At 32.3% G+C, this 12,975-nt stretch overlaps 1 pseudogene; it reads left to right on the top strand.

Annotated features, from left to right (window-relative positions):
- Positions 1-409: 409 nt before the first annotated feature.
- Positions 410-2,022, top strand: LOC132799808 (acetyl-coenzyme A carboxylase carboxyl transferase subunit beta, chloroplastic-like; annotated as a pseudogene).
- Positions 2,023-12,975: the final 10,953 nt, after the last annotated feature.

The raw sequence follows: 12,975 nt of genomic DNA, 5'->3' as shown, positions 1-12,975 counted from the left end.
TTACTTGACAGGGGGATTCACTGCAAATTTAGCTTAGCTCATTATTGCCGAGATAATGGTCTACTTCCTCCACCGTGCAATGCATGCAATTATTGATAGATGGAAAAATCATGGTATGCACTTTCGTGTAATAGCTAAAGCGTTATGTCTGTTTGGTGGAGATCATATTCACGTTGGTACTGTAGTAGGTAAACTTGAAGGGGAAAAAGACATCACTTTGGGCTTTGTTGATTTACTAGGCGATGATTTTATTGAAAAAGATTGAAGCCGCGGTATTTATTTTATGCAAGATTGGGTCTCTCTACCAGGTGTTATCTGATTCTAAATTATTATCGAAATGTTCAAATGATTTTTATCAAATGACTATTCATTTATTGTATTTTCATGTAAATAGGGGAAAGAAAGCTCTATGGAAAAATGTCAGTTCGATTCGATGTTATTTAGTAGGGGGTTAGAATACTAGTGTTGGTTAAGTAAATCAATGGATAGTTTTGGTGGTCCTATTGAAAATGAAAATACCAGTGTAAATAAAGATCTGATTATAAATCATATGAAAAAACAAATTCCCTAATGGGATTGAGAGTAACAATCATAGTTACAGTAATATTGATCATTTAGTTGGTGTCAAGAGGTACATTTGAAATTTCATATCTAATCAAACTTTTTTCTTTAGGGATAGAAATAGGGACCATTACTCCATATATTTTGATATTGAAAATAAAAATTTTGAGACTGACACCAATCGTTCTTTTCTAAGTGCACCAAAAAGTTCTTTTTCCAGTTATCAGAATTCTAGTTATCTGACTAATGTATCTAAGACTGACGATCCTCACTATTATCGTTACATGTATGATACTGAATATAGTTGGAATAATCACATTACTAGTTGCATTGATAGTTATCTTCGTTCTTAAATTAGTATTGATCGTTATATTTTAAGTAGTGGTGTCAATTCCAATGAAAGTTACATTTATAGTTACATTCATGGGGAAAGGGATAAGAGTAGTAAAAGCGAGAGTTCCAGCATACGAACCAATACGGATAATAGTGCAAAAACTCTAAGAAAAAGAGAGTTGGAGAGAGCTCTAACTGAAATAAGAAAAAGAAAAGGGGATTTAGAGACAGCTCTAACTCAACTAAAAGAAAACAAATTAAAATTAAATAAAATTTTAAAAGAAACAAATTAAAGAAAGCTCTAGCTAAAATAAGAGAAAGAAAAAATGATTTAGCATTTTCTCTAAATCAAATAAGAAAAAATGATTTAGCATTTTCTCTAAATCAAATACAAATAAGAGATAGAAAAAGTGATTTAAAGATAACTAAAAAATACAAATATTTATGGGTGCAATGCGAAAATTGTTAGGGATTAAATTAAAGAAAATTTTTAAATTTCAAATGAATATTTGTGAACATTGTGGACGTCATTTGAAAATGACTAGTTCAGATGAAGACATTGTGGACGAAAGTTCAGTTGATCCAGGTACTTGGGAGCCTCTGGATGAAGACATGGTCTCAAGGGATCCCATAAAATTTCATTCGTGAGAGGAACATTATAAAGATCGTATTGATTTTAATCAAAGAACGACAGGATTAACTGATGCTGTTCAAACACGCATAGGATGATTCAATGGTATTCCTGTAGCAACCGGGGTTATGGATTTTCAGTTTATGGGGGGTAGTATGGGATCTGTAGTGGGTGAGAAAATCACACGTTTGATTGAACATGCTACCAATAAATTTTTACCTCTTATTCTAGTGTGTGCTTCTGGAAGAGCACGTATGCAAGAAGGAAGTTTGAGCTTGATGCAAATGGCTAAAATATCTTCTGCTTTATATTATTATCAATCAAATAATAAGTTATTCTATGTATCAATCTTTTCATCTCTTACTATGGGTGGGGTGACAACTAGTTTTGGTATGTTGGGAGATATCATTATTGCTGAACCAAATGCCTATGTAGCATTTGCGGGTAATGGAGTAATTGAACAAACATTGAATAAGACAGTACCCGAGGGTAAATAAGCGGCTGAATATTTATTCCATAAGGGCTTATTCGATCCAATCGTACCACGTAATCCTTTAAAAGTGAGTGAGTTATTTCAGCTCCATGCTTTCTTTCCTTTGAATCAAAAAGTGAAATCAAAAATAAAATTAAGGAGAGCCATATATCCTTATCCTTAATTTTATCCTTAATTTAATATCTAATAAATTATATATCCTTATCCTTAATTTAATATTTAATAAATTATTAAATTTATACATTAAAAAATTTATTACTTGTTTTGTGGTAACCAAGTAATTATTCAGTTTATAGGAAGCAAAGTCAAAATTCCAAGAATGGATTTTTCTTTGGTAACATAAGATTAAATTGGAAAAAGAATCATGCGGATATTTTTTTTTTTTAATCGATAGCCCTGATTACTAATCAGGTTAGGAAATCTCTATCAAACAAAATAAAAAGAGCGAATTATGTCTCATTCGTCCATGAAATTGGGTGAAGGGGTCCTGGATCTTTCTATGTCCCTCAAGAATTCCTGATTTTACTACGAATCTCTTTTGTCGGATCATATTATAACAAATTTTTTTCGCGATGGGAAAAACAAAAATGAAGAATAATAAACATAATAAAAAAGTGAATTATCATACATATATTGCTTGTAGAAAGATGAATAAGCCCATTTATTTACTTATTTTATTTACATATTTGCACTTTTGATTTAAATTAATTATATTACATACGTACTTAGTATATTCTAGTCTATTATATACTTTACAGACTTATAATATCTTATTTTTTTATTTAATATATATTAAATATTTTTTTAATATATATTAAATATATATATATTATATATATTAGTCTATAAACTCTTATATTAGAGACTCCTTATTATATCCTTATTTTATTATCTTATTTAATTATTTCTTAGTATATATACATTATATACCCTTTATTAATAATTAATATTAATTAGTGTATATACTCATTTAGGTATCCTTAGTATAATAGTATAATTATTATATGAATTATAAGATATCTTTCTAACATGTTAAAAGATTAATATAATAATAAATAACAGGTACAAATCAAATATTAAATTGGGGTACCCATTCTATGACAATTTTTAATACCTTACCCTCTATTTTTGTGCCTTTAGTGGGCATAGTTTTTCCGGCAATTGCAATGGTTTCCTTATCTCTTCATGTTAAAAAAAAAAACAATTTTTTTTTTAAAATACGATGGGGAAAAATCTTATCTAATTTTTTTTTTCAAGACTTATGTGAATCATAGCACGGATATCTATTTACTAGAATATGGTATAACGTGTGGGTTCTTCCGAGTATAAGCTCGTATGAATGTGTAAACATGATATATGAGTAACTGAATTAGAGCTATTTTCAAATGGATCGATATCGGGATTAATTTCTAAAATGTAAAGTTAATATATGTATGTGGATATCTATAAGATATCATACGAAAGGGATGTTCGTATTTTAGTTTAGATCTAGGCACTTCGATGAATTACTCCTAAAAGTTCACATCGTAGCAGTTGATGAGTTACTTTGGAAACAAAAAAAATGAAAGTAAATTGTTTTTTGGTTATTCCCCAATTCCAATAAAATGCAACTAGATCTAGTATAGTATGAGCTGGCGATCAGACCGTATATGGATAGAACTTATAGCGGAGTCTCGAAAAATGAGTAATTTCTGCTGGGCATTTATCCTTTTTTTAGGTTCATTAGGATTTTTATTGGTTAGAACTTCCTGTTATTTTGGAAGGAATTTTATAGCTTTAGTTCCCTCTCAGCAAATAATTTTTTTTCCACAAGGGATCGTGATGGTTTTCTATGGAATCGCTGGTCTTTTTATTAGTTCCTATTTGTGGTGCACAATTTCATGGAATGTAGATAGTGGTTATGATCGATTCGATATAAAAGAAGGAATAGTGTGTATTTTTCGTTGGCGATTTCCTGGAAAAAATCATCGTATCTTCCTCTGATTCCTTATGAAAGACATTCAGTCCATTAGAATAGAAGTTAAAGAGGGCACTTATGCTCATCGTGCCCTTTATATGGAAATCAGAGGCAAGGGGTCCATTCCCTTGACTCGTACTGATGAGAATTTGACTTATGAAAAATTGAGCAAAAAACTGCTGAATTGGCCTATTTCTTGTGTGTACCAATCGAAGTATTTTGAAACAAGAACTGAAGAATGACAGCTTTCTTAGCAAGAGGGAAAAAAAGAAAACTCAAGAATCCTCTTTTTTATATAGCACAACATAACTGAAGTTTCTTTAGAACGCTCATTCGAGCCAAACGCAAATGAACAAGGAACAATCATAAAACAAAATTGCTTTTTTTTTTTTTTTCCAGAATTTGAAGTGTACTCTTTCTTATTGTATTTTGGTTTGGTTTTTTTGTATTTGTTCTAAATTCAAGAACTAACCACTGTTGAAGTGTGGCAATTTTGCCACTTGATGGTGCATGTCACCGGCTAGCATGCACACCTTGGTATCAAATCCTTTCCTTTTATGAGTTTATATTTTTTTGTATGTTTTTAATTTATGCAAGGTATATTTTGATAATGTTTTGTGCCTAAGTTATGTATGCAAAAGTATAGGCAAAATTATGCACAAAAGAGTAGGAATGTTATGCTTGAAATGCCTATGGTGCTGGATTCATAATTTCCAGCAACATAGTTCCACTATTTATCTTATATCTGAGGTTGCAAATGGATTTTTGGGCTGAAATTTTGAGGGATGTCTACAGACATATATAGAAGACTATGGTTCAGATTTCAGGTCCAAATGACATGGGAAAGTCCATTTTTTATTCCAAACAGATTGCTGTATCTGATGGGCCCAGTATGCAGAGTATGGGTCAGCTTTGGAGCTGTTTGGCCCATGATCCGGTTCCAGAACTTTCCTAGCTCTTGGAACAATATTTATTGATGACCAAGGATGCTTCAAACCAAGTTTCATAAGCAGATACAAAGGGGAACTAAGTAGGTGAAGCTAGTTTGGTTGTTTACCCAAACTAGTTAAACAATAGGAACTTAGTTCAAACCATGTGCCACTTTTTACTATATTTGGAATAGACATGTTGCAGCTGGTTTTTGACTCTTTTGTGTATGAAAAGTTAGGTGTTGACCATTTTACTTTTTAAATTTCAAATACTTTACTCATTTTGTAAGCTCACATGCTTGGCATGTGTGAACTAGTTGTAATTTCAAGCTTATATTGCAAAATGAATGAAATGGCTAAAGATCGAAGCCTTATTTTCAAAAGCCAACGTGTTCCTCTTCTTCTTATCTCTTCTTCAACACCTTAGAACACTTTAGGAACCCTAAAAACCAGAAAACACCATAACCAAAACCTAAAAACACAACTCACACACAACCATTCCCAAGAGCATCACCAAAAGCTTGCTTGTTGCTAACACTTCAAGCTAGCTTGCTCTTGGTCATAACCTTCTCACCCCAACAACCACTTTACTGAATCACAAATAAAAAGTAGTAAATAGATTCACGGGCTCTATAACTTTTAATGTAATAGAATCGATGCTTAATAGAAATAGAAATAGTAGTATTGAGTCGACAAATGAGGCGAGTTCATTTAAAAATTCCCAGGTGAAAAAATGTCAAAAAATAAAGCATTCATTTCCCTTATATATCTTTCATTTATAGTATTTTTGCCTTGGTGGATCTCTCTCTCATTTAATAAAAGTATGGAATCTTGGGTTACTAATTGGTGGCATGCTAGACACTCCGAAATTTTTTTGAATGATATTCAAGAAAAAAGTCTTCTAAAAAATTCATAGAATTAGAAGAACACTCCCTCTTGGACGAAATGATAAAGGAATACCCAGAAACACATTTACCAAAGCCTCACTGCGGAATCTACAAAGAAACGATCCAGTCGATCAAAATGCACAATGAGAATCGTATGAATACATTTTTTCATTTGTCGACAAATATCATCTCTTTGCTTATTGTAAGTGGTTATTCTATTCTAGGTAATGATGAACTTGTTATTCTTAACTCTTGGGTTCAAGAATTCCTATATAACTTAAGCGACACAATAAAAGCATTTTCTATTATTTTATTAACTGATTTATGTATAGGATTCCATTTGCCACACAGTTGGGAACTAATGATTGGCTCTATCTGCAAAGATTTTGGATTTGCTCATAATGTTCAAATTATATCAGGTCTTGTTTCTACTTTTCCAGTCATTTTAGATAGCATTTTTAAATATTGGATCTTTTGTTATTTAAATCGTGTATCTCCGTCATTTGTAGTCATTTATCATTCAATGAATGACTAAAAAATGATAGATCAATTCAATTATAATGCTTGTTACTTTGTACATAAGCAACCCACTCAAAATTGTACTTATTCTTTCTACCCATATGGGAGCTTCCTCTAACGTTCCACTAAAATTATTTCAGTAAATAGCAGAATCATAGATAGGGATTTGTACTAGTGACTTATCTAATTTAATTGTAGAAAATTTCAGGATCAATGATTGGACCATGTAAACTAGAAATACCTTTTCTTGGATAAAGGAAGGGATTACTCGATCTATTTATGTCTTGCTCTTGACATATATAATAACTTGGGCACCCATTTCCAATACATATCCCATTTTTGCACAGGAGGTTTATGAAAATCCACGAAAAGCGACCGGCGGTAATGTATGTGTCAATTGCCATTACCAATAAGCCCATGGATATCCAGGTTCCATAAGCGGTACTTCCTGATATTATATTTGAAGTAGTTGTTCGAATTCCTTATGATCTACAATTGAAACAAGTTATTGCTAATGGTAAAAAATGAGCTTGGAATGTAGGGGCTATTCTTATTTTACCTGAGGGGTTTGAATTAGCCCCTCCAGATCGTATTTCGCTCGAGATTAAAGAAAAGATAGGTAATCTATCTTTTCAAAGATATCATCCCACTAAAAAAAATATTCTTGTGATAGGTCCTGTTCCCAGTCAGAAATATAGTGAAATCATCTTTCCTATTCTTTCCTCGAACCCCACAACTAAAAAAGATGTGCACTTCTTAAAATATCCCATATACATAGGCGGCAATAGGGGATAGGGTCTGATTTATCCCAACGGAACCAAGAGTAACAATAATGTTTATAATGCTGCAACATCGGGTATAGTAAGCAAAATCATACAAAAATAAAAAGGGGGATACAAAATAACCATAATGGAAACATAGGATGGACGTCAAGTGGTTGATATTATCCCTCTAGGACCAGAACTTCTTGTTTTAGAGGGAGAATCTATCAAACTTATCAACCAATAACAAACAATACTTCAAGATCCATTATGTGTCCAAGGACTTTTGCTCTTCTTGGCATCTGTTAGTTTGGCATAAATATTTTTTGTTCTTAAAAAGAAACAGTTTGAGAAGATTCAATTTTCTGAAATGAATTTCTAGATCCAAAGAATATTCCACACCAAGCTCTAAAAAGAATCCAACTTTTGTTGCCAATTATGTTATGTAATTATGGATGATAAAAAAAGTTCTAAAAAGCTTCTTGTTTTTTTTATATTTTTTCTACCAGAGTTCGAGAATTGAATTACTTGGACCACACTTCTAGTATGTATACTGTGAAGGAGACTATTTGAGTTTACTCCTCTCTTCTTTATTTCTTTGTTTTTTCAATCCAAATTGAAGCGTATGATTATGCAATTTGGTCAAATTTCAATGTCATAGAATGAATCAATAGTTTTCTATTTGATTGGATACTAAAAATTAAGAGATAAATAAGCGTAGAATAGAAACCAAAGTACAAAAGAAATGAGAGGAACATAAGTAGTGATAGTGGACAAACAAAAAATATAGGAAATTTTAGTGAGCAAATAGAACTTCTTCAATGAACTTAGAAAACATATTAAAAATATATATATATAATTGTGGTTGTGTCATCCAAAAAGAGAAAAGAGAGGGAGCCCGTTGTGATTTTTGAAAGTATCGTCGGATACTATCGAGGAACAGATGTTCTTAATCAAGTAATGAAGTGAGTTTTCCAAAAACATCATAAAAAAATGAAACGGAGTTTTTGAAACATCAGAAAAAGTGATCCATTTTTTTTACCATTTACACGAATAAACTGTTATGATTATTCAGAACTCAACGGGCCTACCCCCTTTTTCTTTTTCTGATTTGAGGGGGCATCGTTGAGTTCTTACGTTTTCATGTCATGTCTACAACTCGGTTCATTTGATTACTAAAAGGATGAACCTAATCTAGAATACGAACCATAAAAGAAGATACCAACTAAACCGATCACAAGAATACTAGTTACAGTACCTATTAGCCAAAGAGGAATCCTTTCGGTAGTATTGGCCCTTTTTCCTACTTTCCTCCACATTTCATCAGGGGGTCATGCTAGAGACATAAACAGCCATAGATAATTATAAGATTATATCCTTCTGAATGAGATAAGAGAATTCCTACTATACTTGTACTATTATCTTTTCTTCTTTTGATTGAAGAAATAATTGGAAAATAAAACAGCAAGTACAAAAATGAGTAATAACCCCCTGTAGAGACTAGTACGATTCAATTCAACATTTTGTTCATTAGGGTTTGATTGTGTCGTAGCTCTATGATCCAGATTATATTTATCATTGGATGAACTGCATTGTTGATATTGGCCCCAGAAAAGAAACGGTAGGTATAGCTAGTTCGTGAATAGCTAACCATCGCACTTTAAAAATTGGATAGGTCCTATCTATAGTCATTGGGGCCTCCTAAAAGGATTTACTAAATTCATCAAGTTGTTCCAAATGATCAAAATGGCCAGTTATTAATGGAATTCCTTGTCGGCTGTCTGTAAAATACTCGTTTGGATGAGGGCTTCCAAATACATCGTAAGCTAAACCGGTGCTGACGAATAGCTAACCCGTAATGAATAGGGAATGTATAGTAATGCTGTGAATGACCCAGTATCGAATATTAGTAATAATATCAGCAAAAGAACGTTCTCCTATGCTTCTAGACATGTTAAGCTTCGTATATTCTTGTACAGTCAAAGGGGTACCGATTCCCCAAAAGTTGAAATCAGTAAATTTCCATGTAAAATTGAATTTTTTTCTTTGTGAGATCGTCAATATTGCACCAAGGGTGATACGAACCTAGGACGACCTGCTCCTAAACCCGTATTATATTAGCCCAGATCTTTAATTAAGTTCAAGTTCTAATGGAATGGACCTCAACCCCTAACCAACCTGTGGTTAGAAACCTTGGTATAATGAAGACGCCACAATAGGGAATGGAAAACCTATTGATAAGTCAAGCTAAAACAACCAATTCTCTAATGGTGTTTTAGGTGTTCTCAAAGAACAAAGAGATAATTAATCTCACAAGTATTTTCTTAATCAAATCAAAGTTTTTATTATTATTGAAAAATAAGCCTTTAAATAGGCTTTGAAAGAAACAAAGTAAACCCTAAATGATACGAACCTAGGACGACCTGCTCCTAAACCCGTATTATATTAGCCCGGATCTTAATTAAGTTCAAGTTCTAATGGAATGGACCTCAACCCCTAACCAACCTGTGGTTAGAAACCTTGGTATAATGTAGACGCCACAATAGGGGATGGAAAACCTATTGATAAGTCAAGCTAAAACAACCAATTCTCTAATGGTGTTTTAGGTGTTCTCAAAGAACAAAGAGATAATTAATCTCACAAGTATTTTCTTAATCAAATCAAAGTTTTTATTCTTATTGATAACTAAGCCTTTAAATAGGCTACAAAGCCACGAAATTCAACCCTAAAAATAAAGAAAACCAGCCATCACACATAAAGAAACCTAGTTGGCCGAAACTATACTTCCTTTCCTAATCTAAGTTTGATTAATTAATTCCTTTACATTAAATTAGGAATTAATTAATTTACAATGGAAAGAATAAAATAAAAACCTTCCTAAAGTTATTTGTCCAGAGAATAAATAAATAAAAGCCAAAAAGTAATGGTAGTTTCCTAAAACAAAAAGTAAAAACAAATTAGGAAACTAAAAATGCTAGCCTTTTTGATCAAGTTAACTTTGATCAATCTTTGACCTCTTTGAGCTTCAAATCAGCTTCTACATGCTTTGTAGGATGACAAATAAGCTGAATATGAAGTCCCACACGTTGCCCATGCTTGGAAAAATAAGAAAAGGCTAATACAGTAAAATACAGTAAAGCCAGCAAGCAATACAGCAAATTCGGCCAAATTGTTGATGCTGTCCGTACAAGCCCTTTTTGATTGCATTTGAGGCTGATTTAACTTGATTCCATGACCTATTAGGCATATGTATTGAACCCATAAAGCATTGGAACCATTTCATGCTTCCCGGACTCCAAAAATGTACCAAAACCGTCACCCGGGTCCGTATCGGCTTCCACCACTTGGATGCTTAGAATAGGCTTTGTATCTTCAAGTATGGACAAGCTCTATTGAGATTGATTACCCCCTGTATAAATACTCCCAGGTTGTCCTTAAGTCTCTTAATTTGAGCTCTTGTGATTGGCATGGTCTTCATCCATGTCAAGTCAGCACCCCAGCGGGTTATCAGTTGAGCGGGATCGGGCGGAATCACATCACTAAAAACCCTAGGTAAAATAGGCCACACAATAAAGAGTTCTATGGTGGCCGAAATTCTCACTCCTTTCCTAATCTAATTTGGATTAATTAATTCCTTTATTTTGAATTAGGAATTAATTAATTTACAATGAAAATAATAAAATAATAACTTTCCTAAACTTATTTTTCCAGAAAATAAATAAATAAAAAGTAAAAAGTAATGGTAATTTCCTAAAACAAAAAGTAGAATCAAATTAGGAAACTATAATACAAGCTTTTTGACTACGTTGACTTTGACCAATCTTTGACCAAATTGAGCTCTAAATCAGCTTCTAGATGCTTTGTAGGATGCCAAATAAACTGAATATGAAGGTCCACACGTTGCCCATGCTTGGAAAAATAAGAAAAGGCTAATACAGTAAAATACAGTAAAGCCAGCAAGCAATACAGCAAATTCGGCCAAATTGTTGATGCTGTCCATACAAGCCCTTTTTGATTGCATTTGAGGCTGCTTTAACTTGATGCCACGACCTCTTAGGCATATGTATTGAACCCATAAATCATTGGAACCATTTCATGCTTCCCGGACTCCAAAAATGTACCAAAACCGTCACCCGGGTCCGTATCGGCTTCCACCACTTGGATGCTTAGAATAGGCTTTGTATCTTCAAGTATGGACAAGCTCTATTGAGATTGATTACCCTCTGTATAAATACTCCCAGGTTGCCCTTAAATCTCTTAATTTGAGCTCTTGTGATTGGCCTAGTCTTCATCCATGTCGAGTCAGCACCCCAGCGGGTTATCAGTGGAGCGGGCTCGGGCGGAATCACATCAAAGGGTGTCCTTAGAGTATACGAATCAGTATAGCGATCCTTCTTCCGACAGAGCAATGAAATTTCACAATCCCTATCGAAATGAAGTGTTAGATAATTTCTTTCTTCTTTTCTAGTTGCTTGTCCATGTAGAATTATGTACTATTCAATAAAAAATACCTCAAATTCTTGCAGTACCCATAGTAGTACTTGTAATATAAGGGTTTTCTCTATTATTGGCTTTGGGCTCGAAAATGAGGATCAGGTAAAATGTGAATCTGATGGTTTCTTGATTTCCAATAATTTATGAAGGAGATTATCATATTCTCAAGACTCAATTAGATGTTCCATTTAAAAAAAATACTTTTTTGGTTTGAGAAAATGTATTTTTTTTCATTTTTTTTTTCATTTTAAGGAATTGGTTAGTCATCTAGTAACAAGTAACAATAGTAGATAATATTTAATGAAAGAACAAAGAAAAAAATAAAAAAAAATACTCATGATATACATATTGATGCTGTGTTAGACCCAAAAGAAAGGGTCGTTCTTGATCTAATTACAAGGACGGGGCTATGTAATATGGAAAGACAAAATGTAAAACCCCATTTTGAGTGATCTGATCATACAGGACTTTTTTTCTTTTCATTCGAGAGATTATGTGAATGAACTGCTACTGAATCTAATAAGTTCAATTTCAATTTAAAGTAAATATAAGTAAAAGGAATTTTTATTATAAGATAAGGTCACTTATCATTCTAAAAAAATAATGGATTCGTCAATACAATAAAAAATATTAAACTATAAATTATTTTCTCATTTTTTTTCCATAGTCACTCAAAGAAAGTTTCATTTTTTGAATGAAGTTCTAAACAAAGTTTATTACTTTAATATTAATAATATTAATAATATTTAGAATAATAATTAATATTCTATATCTATATACTATGGATATATATTGGTTATTAGTATTCTAATTACTATTCTATTAGTTACTAGTTTACTTGACTCAAGAGTTGCTTAAGGAATCTGTTGATTCTAACTTTCAGGAGGGGTAGATGTCCCAGATGATGAATTGATTTCTTACCTATGTTACTCTATTTTTGTCAATACCATCTATAATTATAATAACTACTGAATCAAAAACTTTCAATTGAATTTATCCTTTCAATTGGTATTTCTGCTTATCCTCATATCTTTCAAAAATGGAAACTTAGGAAGTGCTTTACAAACACATGTATAAAATAAATCATATTGTATTTAAATTTATCCTCTTCATGCTTACTATAACTAGTTATTTTGGTTTTCTAATAGCAGCTTTGACTATAACCTCAGCTCTATTTATCGGTCTAAACAAGATACAACTTATTTGAAATTAATTGCATGAACCTTTCCTTAAAAAAACCCTTCTGTGGTAGTTCATATATTTTATAGTTCCTTACCCGGTCAATTTCCAATTCTTGGTCATTGAGATTCATGGGTAATACGGATTAATATTTAAGGATAGAATAGATATATTACCTTTCTTTTTCTCCATTCAAAGAAATTGAAATGTAGAAGTTTTTCTATTTGGAAT

This window comes from Ziziphus jujuba, chromosome 11 (assembly GCF_031755915.1).
Source record: "Ziziphus jujuba cultivar Dongzao chromosome 11, ASM3175591v1".
Lineage (NCBI taxonomy): Eukaryota > Viridiplantae > Streptophyta > Magnoliopsida > Rosales > Rhamnaceae > Ziziphus > Ziziphus jujuba.
The sequence above is the reverse complement of the archived record's forward strand: the minus strand, read 5'-3'. Positions and strand labels throughout refer to the sequence as shown.